A 14,075-nucleotide genomic window follows, 5' to 3' on the forward strand; every position below is an offset into this window, starting at 1 on the left:
CTGCGATCCGATTCATAAGCTCAATCTGGACATTCTCCATTTTCTTTAGCGTAGCATCGACATCACAGTGTCTGTCGATTGGCTCAGTTTCCACGGTATTCTCATCAGTCCCCTCGTCTACCTTGAGAGACCCCCAGCACCCTGCTCGCTTTCCCGCCTTTTTCGCCATATGTTGCACTTGGCGTTCTCAAATGCTATCACCGAACCTTCCGAAGCACGTACCTACAAAAGGCCGATACGCACAGAACCTAAATCCTTAAAATGCCAGAATTTATTTATCCGCAATTAAGCACAAAGTATCAGCACAAAATGTCGAGCAAACTTAATTCATGACACACGTTCGCACGTGTTCGGACACGTGGCCACGCTCTGACTGTCCTGCAAAAGCAATATTCTCGATACAAATACACACACGCTAAAAACACTTATGGCTAATATCCCTGACACTTTCAACCTACTATTTCAAGACTACAGGACTTGACATACCACGCAGTCGCACGTGTTGAAACACGTGTCAGGAAACGACATTCTGACTGTGCTAAAAAACGAAATACACCCGGTACACACACGAAGAAGGAAAAAAAATATTTGATAGCCCTGCCACTTCCACAAAAGACTCGCTGGCTAAAAACAGCAATTCTAACAACAGAAGCAAGCTCAAAGCCTGCACAAAAAACTTATGTTTTCATCGCCGCCACAGAGCCCCGGAGAAATACGTCCGTCCACCACGACTGTCCACTACCGACTCACTTTGCCGTGCGAGACAACACCCTCTACCGCCGCAACTATATGCCTGACGGTCGTAAATGGCTTCTGGCTATCCCTCGTCGCACGCGTTACGATATGAGCGCGTACTTCCATGCTGATCCTCAAAGCGCCCACGCCGGCGTCCTAAAAACCTTCACAAGGCTGCGTCAATGATATTACTGGCGTAGAATGTATTGGTTTGTCCAGCAGTACGTTCTATCATGCACTGCCTGCCAACGAAGCAAAACTCCACTGCGCCCTACTGGCCCACTACAGCCGCTACCGTGTCCTGCTCGACCGTTCGACCACCTAGGCATTGACCTCTATGGCCCGCTTCCATACAGCGGATGTGGAAACCACTGGATTATTGTTGGCATTGATCAACTGACGCGCTACGCCGAGACCGCGACTCTCCCCGCCGCGACCGCACTCGACGTTGCGATGTTCATTCTTCGCAACTTCGTCCTTCGCCACGGTGCTCCTAGAGAGCTACTCAGCGAAAGGGGTCGTGTCTTCTTGTCAGAAGCGATACAATCCCTCCTTCGCGAGTGCCAGAGCATTCACCGGAAATCGTCCGCGTATCAACCCCCAAACAAACGGTCTCACGGAGCTCTTCAACCGAACACTCGGCGACATGTTGAGGATGTACGTCTCGTCCAACGAAACCCACTGGGACACCGTACTCCCGTTCATTACGTTCGCCGTTAACACCGCGACGCAAGCCACTACCGGGTTTCCACCTTTTTTTCTCTTCAATGGACGTGAGCTTTCGTGTCCGCTGGGTACTATCCTGCCCTACCGACCTGACGCCTCTGAGTGCCCTACGATTTCAGAACTCACCCGATACGCCGAAGATTGCCGCCAGCTGGCTCGTTCGCTGACCAGCGAGGATCAAGGGCGTCTGAAGACCAGATGTGACAGTCATCAGGCCACGCCTACGTTCCCTGCCGGTTCCCTTGCTTGGCTCTTGCTTGGCTCTTGCTTGGCTGTGGATACCGCCTCACACTCCTGTTCTTTCTTCTAAACTACTTGCGCGATACCACGCTCCATACCGGATCATCGACGCCTCGCACCTGTGAACTATATCGGTGAGCCCATCACACCATCGCCGGACCTTCGTCGTCAGGGTCGCGAGACAGTGCATGTTAACCGGCTGAAGCCATATTAGGACCCCCTCAACTTGTCTGCTCCCTTAGTCGCCAGGATGGCTCCGTCTCACACCCGGGGACAATGTAATGAAGCAGAAGCGCCTCGTGTTTTCGGTAGGAGCTCGAAGACGACGACGATGACGAGCCGTTCTGTGTTTACCAGAGAGCTCGGGCTGTTCGCTCTACTGCTAGCTGCAGCTAGACTGGACTGATGAACATTTAATTAAATCTCGTCACACATGGTACGATTTGTTTTACGCTACGGAGATTCCAGTTGCTTGCGTTCGCGTACCACATGCAGACGCGCAGTAAGAAGAATGTGTGATTCGGCTGCGTAGCTTTGGCTTTGCTCCCATAAAGTTGTTGCCGGCTATAGGTTGTCATGAACTAATACACAGTAAAAAAAATCGCATCCTCAATGAAGAATGTGTTGCCTGCTGTCGGTGCAATTCAGTTTCCTCTCTAATATGCAGCAAGTATTTTCTAATCGGTTCAGCGTTTGTTTAATAAGAGCGTTTTTGTGTTTCACATCTATTTGAATAAGACAATATGAGTTCGAGCCATGGTAATGCTTCCTCTTAACCTGCCTTTCTTCCCTTGCTTTTAGCTTACCATCTATATCCAACGTATTTAAGAACATGACGATGCACACACGGGGATTCCGAACAGATAAAACAGTGCTATAACACGTCTTAAATTACCTCTCTTGTAGACGAGTCAAAGAGCGCGGGTGTCTGAACGAGTCGTGCTCTAGTCTACAGAGTGGAAGGTAGATGGGTTTGATTTCCACTGTCGAACGCGTCGTGGTCCAGGTTGGCCCGGGTGTAGGGAACGGACAGGGTTTGTGGCACACCCGGTACGTGTGCGTTAATGCCATCGGTATGTAAGTTAAGCCACAGTATGGCAGAATGGATCAGTCAGGACAAGTGTCCACATGGAGGTGACAAATGAGCACTCTCCTGTTTCAATGTGGACGCAAGCGGCGCTACTATAAATGCTTGTTAGATTTCCACAGAACAGCCATGGAAAGCAATAAAACAAGATTTGTTCGCTTTTACAAGAAATTCGAAGCCACCCGCATATTTTTACGCTGTGGCTGGGCGCTTGATGACCATATGCTTGGCGGCAAATTTGATAATTAATAGAGTTTTGAGCTGAAGCAAGCAAACCAGGAAAATAAAGAAACATGACCAACGCGAGGGGCCCGTGAAAATTTAAATTACAGCATTTCCTTTTAACCGTGCCGGAGCCAATGTTGTCACACTTCATTACGTCATTGCGATCTGGTGCGGGAATTTCAACTCGGTGTCGCCACCCGTTTTCTTTTTTCCTTTTTCTTTCTTTCTTTTCTTGCGCCATTTGTGGGTAGCCTCTCGCGGTAAGAGTGGCCTACTTTGGTGTTGCAGAAGGCTAATCTGAGAGGGGAAGAGCTCGGCTCTGCATCATTTGAGACTCGCAATAGAGAGAGAAAACATCTATTTGGACCATCGAGGTCGTTGCTCTTGAGGTCGAGTAGGTGGTGTCCTCATTCCAGGACTCCATTGGCCACGGCTGCTCGACGTACTTTCTGGACGAGAGCTTCTTCTCCCGCCAAGCTATCACCGGTCAGCTGTACCACCCACCGCTCAAATGACGTGCTAGGCGTCTTTAAGTGTTGAGGTTTGCCCCACACCCCCACGAGATGTGAAAGAGTGTAGGGAGCGTGTCGCCGCACCAGAGGCATATGCCGCGATATGTTTGTGTGTACATTTTTTCTGTATCTGTGTACGTTTAGGAATGTGTTAGTCTGAATAAGTATGAGCACTACTGCCTCTTCAGTGCTGAGCTTTTTTTGTGAGGGGGAGGATAAATCCAGCGGTTGAGCCGCAAAAACAGTCGACAGTCGCTCTACCACAGCCGCGCAGTCACTTCTCGTGCTTCGCCATTTTAGTACAATTTCAAAATTTTCGCGCAATGCCTGTCAAACTCTCCTAAAAGGATTAACCGAACATGGCTATTCGATTATGCCGATTAAATGAAAGGTCAACGTCGATGAAGAATAATCGTTTTGTAGCATACTTTTAATCAATTAATCGATTAATCGTTCATCAATATTGCCATCCCAAACTATCGGCGTCAAATGAAACGCGAAAAGCAGAGAGCATAACTCAAGGTATATCGCGGGCCGTCCAGCCACCACCATTGACAGTCGCGCGCATCCGGTTTGATCGCACTGCGCGATGATGCCCCCCGCAGAGTGCGATATTTTTGTTTCTGGACTGGTTCTCTCCTTTCAAAGCGAGAAAAGATGACGGCTCAGTAATGATGACGACGCAAACTGTATCACGCGCACCGCTGTTCGCGTTTCAGTTGACGCCGAGAGCGCATATGGTTTCGTCGCACTCGGCGATAACACTCGCCCTATACTGTGATATTTTAGTTTCTCTTTTTAACCACGAAATGCTAGAAGCATTTCGCTCAAGGCCACCTTCTAGTGACCTTGAGCCAAAAGCCAGATCCGATGTCCGGGCACTCAAACGAGAACATGCCGGAAATTTGACAAGGAAATTTATTTACCCGTAGGCACACGTACAACTGTTATCCGAACGTAGAGTGCAATGTAACGTACGTCGTACATGATATAAACAAAACAAATGAGCAAACAAAATAGTAAATGGCGTCAGCTTGACACTGGCTTTGCCACACATCAAAAGACCACTATGACAATGTACATGCAAAAGCATACATGTCAGCCTCGAATTCATGAATGACACCCGAGGCACACAAAAGTACAGAGTCTCTACTTAGGCAAACAAAATTTGGGCATTATTCTGGCTGTAGCAAAACTTTGCCTCGAGACACGGTTAGGTACCGCGTAGACCAGCGGCGAAGAAACTCGGCTTCACCGAGCTTGAAGAGCTGTTCAAGATGACCCCATATTGTCACCCGTAGTTTGCGCACTCTGGGGTACATTGCTCTATTTGGCTGCCGGGATCGTTCTGCAATGTTGCGGAAGCACCACAAAACGTAGCTGACGCTGTAGTAGACGAGACTCGCAAACAAATCTCACCACCATGGTGCCCGCACGACAGATATTTTAAATATTCTTGCAACCAGCTTCCAGAAAGTGCCTGCTACAACGCACCCCTTCACTACATGCGTGTTGGTCTCTGTTTGTGCGCAATGTATGCATTTATCATTCACTACTTTATCCCAGCGTTCAAGCCTTTCTCTTGTAGGTAGAATGCTCCACTGATATTGCCAATAAAAATCCTTCACTTGAGAAGGCATATCAGGTGAAAAAAATTACACCATCTTCCCGAGGGGAACCATGGGCTGATGCGGAGCATCGCGGTCGTTATAACGGCGTTAATTACGTTGTTATTACGGTGTTATTAACGTTGTTAACTTGGTGTTATTACGTTTTTATTAGGTGTTAACTTGCGCTGGTCACCATCACATCGCGTGAACGCCGTGCTGCTGCTCGACGTTCTCGAACCGACGCTGCTTCACGTTGCCGAAGCTCAGGATCCGCTGCTCGACGTTCACGAACCAACGCGGCTTCACGTTCTCGAACGTCGGGTTCCTCCGCTCGCTTCGTACGTCTACGTTGAACTTCACGGTCCCGAACCTCAGGTTCTGCTGCTCGACGTTCACGAACCAACGCGGCTTCCCGTTCTCGAAGGTCGGGTTCTGCCGCTCGCTTCGTACGTTTACGTTGAACTTCACGGTCCCGAACCTCAGGTTCTGCTGCTCGACGTTCACGAACCAACGCGGCTTCCCGTTCTCGAAGCTCAGGATCCGCTGCTCGACGTTGACGTTTCGAAGCGGCTTCGCGTTCTCGAACTGTGGAATCCGCTGCTCGACGCTGACGTTTCGAAGCGGCTTCGCGTTGGCGAACTGAATCTGGATCCGCTGCGCGTCGCCGGCGTTTACGTTCTGCGTCGCGAGCTCTTTTCTGCGCAGCCTTGTCTTCAGAGGTGCTCGCGGTTCTGTTAATGAACTGGCTGCTGCTGTTTGAAGATGTGCCAGACAGTTCGTTGACAGATTCGTTGGCGTCCATTCAGCGCATCGGACGGCGCAGCGTGACTAAACCGAAGCAGCAACTGAGGCAGCGGCGCCACAGAACACCCATACAAAAAACTTAGAGAAGGGAAACTGTACCTTCCACAGTGCAACGGAAATAAGCGTAGCGGTAGCGTTGTGAACTAAAGTATGCGACCGAGAGATGGCGCTGGCAAAATCGAAACTAATATCATCATCATTACGTAGTGAGCAATATGGCCGCTACGGTAGCGGTTCGTAGGGCTGGGCGCGCTGCTCGCTCGCTGATTTGGGGCGTTTTGTTACCGCTTTCGGGGCGGTATTCGTGTGTACTGTATTCTAACATGACTACAGATATCTGTATATGTCGCCAGGTGACCGAGAGGCCTCAACTGGCAATAAAACACTTCAAAGTAGTAAGCTTGCATTGTTTATTGTCAATGGTGAATGAGGCAGTACATGCTCACAATTTTCGTACAGCTCAGGTGGACTTAATGTTGTCCGTCACTGAGTTTACAACATAGAGAAACACAGATAACCATCTATTTAATGGAACGCAAAGCTGAAATCGAGCGAAGTTTTCTCATCGTGTTCGGCGTGCCGTAAAGCAGGGCGAACGAAGGTTCAGACAGTGATATGTATGCTGAGCTGCCCTCGTACTTGTATTGCGTACAGTGCTGCTTGACGTTTTACATTCTCTGCGTTCGACGATTTCAGCTAGATTAAAGAAAGGAACATAAAAAAAATGCTCGGCAAAAATTTACTGTCAGCAAGATAAGCTCGAGCTGCAATGTCCCATTGCTCTCGTGGCACGAAGTGTAGGAGAGGGGGGGGGGGTTATGCTAAATTTTACATCGCATATTTTCTGCTCTGGATATTCTTCTGCTGCACATTTAGTGCTCAGGTGCGGCAGTAAAGGCTTTGACAGAAGTGGAGTACTCGTAGGGAAACCAAGGAACGTTATGGAGACAGCAGTGCTTAGAAGGACTTCTGGAAATATTGTGTGAATAAACAAGGACACTAAATCAACATATAAGGAAGCCCAATTATTGCTCACAGATCCTTGTAAAATGGAATTTGTGGTTTCATGTTGAAAAAGCATCTCGGTATATGTATTCACACAGGGCAAAGAGGTTGCAAGGAGATGAACACTTCAGTTGAGTAACAAGTGAGCAAGGGAAGCCTCAGCTTGGAGCCAGCGTTTCACCAAGCAAACATATTTGTGAGGGCCGAGACGAAGACAAGTTCCCACGCTGAGGTTTCCCGTGCTCTTCCACTGTTGATTAGCTGAATGTTAAAATCTTTTTAGGAGCACACTGCGCTCAGGTTTGTCATCTGCTGTTTGAAGAGAAAGAATATTTGTTTTTAGTGATTTCTCAAGTTTGTGAAGTGTGAAATAGGCTGGCCGGTTGTGTGAGCTTGCCTTTTCTAGATATCTTTTATGGTGCAGTACTAGCCTAGTTATTGATTTCATGCAAACTGTATATGAGCCTCTTGTAGTAAACAAATGTAAAATAATGCCTATTTCCAGATCTAATTCTAATCCTAGCACTTACCATGTTAATGTTCCCTTACATTTTGTCATGTCATATAAATATCTCGGTGTAAACATTACAAATAACTTAAATTGGACCATTAATATAGAGTACATCATTAGCAATGCTAATCACATGCTCGGGTACTTATGGCGCAACTTTTCCAAAGCACCGTCTACTTTAGAACTACAGCTTTACAAGACTAATTCACTGGAACCTTTAATATGCATTTGCAATACGGGATCCCAGCCGCGTTAATCTTATTACTTCACTTGAACTAGTACAAAATAACTATACTCGTTTCATTATTTCTAATTATAACCGTACCGCAAGCATAACTTCAATGTAAACTGGCCTAGCACTCATTCCACTAGCTAATCACCGTAAAGTCGGCCATCGTTTGCTATTTCATAAATTTTCCTATCGCACCACACTTCATGACGACTTCATACTGCCTCAGTGTATTTCAAACTGTGTCGATCATCGCAGTAAGGTAGGAATTGATTCATGTAACACGAAGTCTTTCTTTCATGCCCCGTACATCTCAGAAATGGAACCACCAAGTTTCGTAGCCATCACAGATAACAAACTTTTTTGCAAAACATTAGCTAACATTGTATAATCAGGAGAATCATTATGTTACAAGAACTCACTGCACTTGTTTGTTTTACTCTACTACTTAGTAACCACTCCCCTCTTTAATGCCTGTGGCCCTGAGGGTATTTTAAGCATAAAATAAAATGAGTTTCAGTCAACATGAAGTGTCATTTCCTTAAAATTGCATTAAGCGCTTTTGATCATTTTAAAATTCTTTGCATTGTCATGTAACAAATTATCGTTGTGAGGGAGCATGTGATACTTCGTGGTACTAATGCCCGTCAAATTGATTTGCAAAGAGCTGATGACAGAGTTTGTGCATTAGCAAGTAGGAGCTTGCTACATTGTTTCTGTTCTGGTCGTCACGGCGATAATGACTGGAAAAGAAACAAGTTGGGACTCAACATGTTACTTCCCCGATTGTCATAAAACGCCCTTAAAAGCAACTGAGCTTGTATGTCAAATTTCTCATTCCCGCTCGGTACGATACAGAACTGTAGACTGCTGCTTTCCTAATAGGGCTCACACCTCTCTATCTGGTAAACTTCCAAACATTTCATAGTGAGGCACGTAGTTCAAGAGGACCTGTTGTCATTATAGTGACAGTTTAGCATCTTGTGGCTTAGCGTGGGCAGCTTGCAGACCAATAATCTCTCTTTTCTCCGTCTTCCTGAAAAGAGAAATGACAAAGCCATGACACACATGCAAGCAAAAATGTTGTCGCAGTTTCACCTGAAACGCGAAGCATCAATTGCGATAGCAAATTTGAAGAGAGCTATACGGAGTAATGATAGCAGCTTTATCAGCTGTATAAACTTGGACATGCAGCAGCACCGGCAACACGCAGAACTGTTGTCGACGCCGCCGGCGTTTTGCCCGCGTTCGCTCAAAATGCGTGCGGCGTTGGTGACTGTTGCCGGAGCCTCTGATATAAATAGGCACTTGGTGCCGCAGCTAAATGTCGCCTCCCTTCCCTGCCCCTCCTCCCCCCCTCCCCCACAGCCTTTCGCGGGTGGGAAGAAGGTACGTTTACTCTACATATATGGTGATTGTAGAGGAGGAAAGAGACGCCTACTTCTGCAGCCCTTAAGGGAGCACAGCGCAGAACGCACGTTTGTTCTCCGCCGTGCGTTCACTCCCCGTGAAAGCGCGCGTCCCTCGCGCTCTTTCACTCGCACATACAGCGTTCGGCGCGCGGCGACGATTTCATCTCCATTGACGTCATACGGAACCTCACGGCGACGGCGACGGCGACGCCGACGGCAGAAATCTGCTTTTGAGTGTCCATATAATTGCTATCGCAATAAAATGGTGAAACAAAAGTTAGTCCCATAAATGAATAAATCACGGTTCTAGTTGAAGTGTTCAGATACATACCCTGTGATGATTTTGGCCCTTGATGTTACTTCCAGTGGTGACACATTCACGGTCGACTTGTACGTCCTGAGACAATAGAGTCCAAAGGGATGAGTCCAAATATGAGCAGCGTCTTGGAGGCTGGAGTCGAAAAAAAAGAGCCTCAATTACTATGGTGGAAGTGTGCTTGAGTTTGTGATTCATGTATGACAGAGAACAATGCACGAAACGCTCCATGACAGAAAAACGCATTGCGGAGGCCACGCTCCGCTGTGCTGAGTACGGTGAACGCCACCTGGCGTTGGTAGTGCTTCTTGATGCCAGCGTCCCTTCAAATGCTGGCATCGAGGCGTCGTAGTGCTGAGACCACCGAAGCGTTCACTGTCGGTGCGCGTTAGTGTCATAATGCAGTACTTCTCTTTTCTGCTCGTAGGCGGCGGCACCGCCCCGAGCAAGAGCGCGGGTACACGGAGGAGTGTTAGATATATAAGGCGCGTCTGTGTAGCTCTCTGCAAATGCGTTTGTGGCGCAATGGGTTAAACGCTCGGCGATCTATCGTCGCGGACCGAGAGGTCGTGGGTTCGATTTCCAGATTTTGCATGTTTGTGGAACTTTTTCTTCTGGTTTCTTTCTTTGTATTATGTTCATGTACATTGTAAGCTGACGTATTTCCGTGACGGAAATACGTCAGTGAAGTCTTGGTGGACCCCGGCATAAAACACTTTCGTGTTAAAACGCACAAACCAACACTGTTTTGAGTGTGCATTTCTTTCAGTGGTGTCCTTGTGTGGGCTGCACGTGCTTAGTCAAGCCTCGATTAGATGACAATTGTTTCTGCCAGATACTAGTAATAAACAGTCATTTTATTATGTCTCAAATGCAGTTAATCTAACTGTATCACCGGAAGTACACTTGTCACTAATGTGCAGTGAATTTATCGCGGTGTATCATTTATGCAGAAACAGTCAAAACTTTATTATCTATGCTGTACTCATGTTAGCAATTTTAGCAACTTGGCAAAATTGCAAGAGCCTCGTTTGAATTGCTTTGGAAGGGCAATAACTTTATAATTATTATTATTTTCTACTTTTAAGAAATGACGACAGGAAGCTGCTTTATGCGCCTCGCACGCAAAGAAATTCAAAGTTGAAAATGCGAAGCAATGCTTTTTTACTCACCGGCGCACAAGCCCAGGGGCTGCAAGGTAAATCCGCTTTCGTGGGTAGTCTTCAAACAGACTGTGCTCGGTTCCAGCGATGAATTTTCGTGCTGGCCAGCACTTCTTTTTTTCGAGCAACACGTCATTACGCCGCCAGACGCGCAAAATCACAAACGGCGGGAGCCGCGCATGCAGCCGTTATGCTAGTGAAACGCCTCAGCTGATAAAGTTTACCGTCTTTAAACAAGTTCGCTTGGTGGCAGCTATCGAATGTTGGACGCATAAACTGGCTGAGATATTATTGATATCTAATTAAAACGAACCTGCGTGATGCTGCTCAAAGGAAACGACCACCCCGCTCGCAAATACTACCGCCGTACAATTTGAATCGATAAACGGCACGGACTGCAATCGATACCAGTGGGCTGCTGCTGATCACACGTGAGTGAGGCCTCAAAACCTTTATTCAAGTAACAAAGAGCGGACTTTAATAACAGAAGTCAAATAAAAACAATAGACTACTTATTTTGTAAACAAATGACATCGTAACTGTGTTTGTCGGTTATTATATGTACATTAATAGATCAAATAGTCAGTAGGGAGCCTACATGCAACGCCGTTTTAGGGTGGTGACAGCCTTTGTAAGGGCACTTGCCGCCGCCAGCTAAATTGGCGGGTGAAATCTGGGGCACAAAATGGCGAAAGACCAGCCGACGACCACATTTCCTGCAACTCTTGGTGACGTGAAATTAATTAACTTCTTTTAATAAACTTTGGCCTCAGCAGCCAGAGGCAAATGGCGCGTCTGCGTGCCGTACACGGCAACTCTACCTTTTAGTTAAACAGACTAGTACGGACAATCTTTATTACAGCACACTTCGAAAAGCATCCTTTGTATATTATGTACAACTGGAAGGCAACGACAATGCTTAATGCAGTTCACATTCTTGGCGTGAGATAATCCTACCACGAGCATGCCATCGTGCCTTATAACTTGTTGCTTTACATGTGTCGCACGACATGCAATAGAAGAGTAAGTTTGATACGTTAAAATAAAAGGAAAATGCAAATAGTATAATAAAGATGTATGCAGGTTTCTTGAGCACATTGGCGCGAATCTAAATTAAAGAAATTTAATAGATCGCGTGCCAACATGAGTACATCAGAGCGTGACAAAAAAAGGCAGAAAGACTGGGGACCAAAATGGCTACACGCCAAATTTGGCGGCAAATAGCGGCCAAAATCTTGGTGTTGTCACCACCCTAAAACGGCGTTGCATGTAGGCTCCCTAATAGTACAGTGTACTAGAATAGGGGCAGTGTGCTCACTGCCATATCCCTGCGCCGCGTCGCCGCGGCGCACTCAGTGTCGCCTGCTCCGGCGCCCGCCAGAGGCGCTGCCGCCAGTTTCTCCTGAAAACTTCCCTCGCTTGGTATGGAGTACGTTCTGTTGGATCGCGACGTTGACCGTTCTCCCTCAAGGGCTGCAGAAGATAGCTACAAACCTTTCCTTTCTGAAAACTAACCACTTAATGTCGACGTTGTCGGCTCTCGACTGCAAGTCCCGCCGGCGTTTTCAGCAGTATCCCCTCTGCTTGCTCTCTGCTTGACGCTTTACTCAATGTGCACTCTTAGTGAGTGAGAATGGCTTGCCGCCGTCGAAAATACTGCTTTGAACCCGAGTGCAGATCTGCCTACAGTCGTGTGAAAGATGCACCAAAGGCGTCTTTGCTCAGCGTTCCACGTGATGAAGAACGGCGAAAGGAATGGGAGAGGAACCTCAACCGCGCAGATAAGACACTGGAGGAATCTTGCGAGTCTGTGGTTTACACTTCGAACCGCGATTCATAATTAGGGACCTGTGCACCTTATAAATATAGAATGCAAAGAGGTGTGAATTCCTCGTGACAAATTGCCACTGCTATCAGAAAACGCTGTTCCCACGATTCTTCCGAATTTACCACAGTACGTGACGAAGACGACACCGAAGCCCAGGAACAAAGGAAATGGTGTGAAAGGGACCAAGCAACGGCGAAGAAAAGCCGAAGCGCACTAGACAGTAGCTATTCGGAATTTTCACCGGCTGCTCCCGTCTCTTCCGGGATCATTCTTTACTTCGTTGTAAATTAACATTGTTAATTATTGCAGAAATGTACACCCGTGAGCAAACGTATACGGACCAGGGATTGCGCGATAAAGCTGATTTTTTTTCAACTGCCTGCGAATGCAACTTGAAATTGAGGACTGCAGTCCAATCTTGGCATTGCGAGCTTTAACGTGTACTGGTCAATTCCACTTTATGCATGTTAATTACGAAGAAATTGAGTTTTTTTCGGCGACCCTGTGGTCTGTATACTTTTGCTCACCGGTGTACCTGGTATTTTCATCCTTTCGATTTCATGTCGCATTAACGTTACGAAAGATGTAATACATAAATAACCAGCTAACCAGCTTAAATTGTGCAGCAGTGATACCTAAATATTTAATTTCGTGAATAGATGGGGAAACGTGAAAATGTCTAAGGCGCTGCACGCCTTACCTGCGAAAAAAAAAAAAAACTCGAAGTGGTGGTTAAATTCGGCGCGGTGGTGCTGGAAACGCGGATGCGCGGTCGTTGTGGCGAAACCACACTGACTATTTTATCGATCAGCTGCAGAAAAAACTCGAGTGCCTCTTGCTACCGTGACTGCAGCGGCCGTATCAAGCCTTTAACAGAACAGCATGAATAGCAAGGCTAGTTCATCCGTGCCTCCGGCTAAAAAAAAAAAAAAATCGCCAACCCACTGTAGATCAGCCGCAACAATTGTAATTTATTTCACTGCACACTGCGAAGGTGCACCAAAAGAACTTTCGTGCGCTGCACGTCGTGCATTTTACTTTTATACGGTGAAAACAGCAACACGCGATAGCTGTTTTACCGCGACGCGTAGGAAAGTTTCAGGTGACGCTGCGAACCGCGCCACTGTCGGCGGCGACATGAAGTGCGTCAAGCTCTGCCACGGTGTGAGCGCACTACAACTCTTCTAGTACACTGTACTAATAGTCAGTCCCGTTGAGCGCCCCTAGCAGAAAAAATACAGACTAAAGTATGCGACCAAATTACAGTAGCTCCACTTGCGCGCTTATGCTGGAACGCGCCGCGGTTGATTTTTCGCCCTCTGTGGCCATTTGGTGAACTCGAGAGTTTCCGGGGCCTGACGGCGCATGCACCGGGTTTATATAAGCAGCTGGCGCGGAGAGGAGGAGGAGAGAGAGAGGCGCGCATGCGCGCGCTATCGCACAGGTGGCGGATGAAGACACGGAGGGAGAAGCGCGTTATCGAACAGATGGCGTGGAGAGGGGGAGAGGAGGAGAGAGGCGTTATCGCACAGCTGGCGTGGAGAGAATGAGGAGAGGTGCGGACGGACGCCGACGCCGACGCCAACGACGCCGCGGGACAGGCCGCCGCTATAAGATGCTCCGCATCTAAAACAGCTTTCCCTGTTTTTGTAGTAGCTTTCCTTGGAGGCAC

This window comes from Dermacentor silvarum, chromosome 7 (genome assembly GCF_013339745.2).
Source record: "Dermacentor silvarum isolate Dsil-2018 chromosome 7, BIME_Dsil_1.4, whole genome shotgun sequence".
NCBI lineage: Eukaryota > Metazoa > Arthropoda > Arachnida > Ixodida > Ixodidae > Dermacentor > Dermacentor silvarum.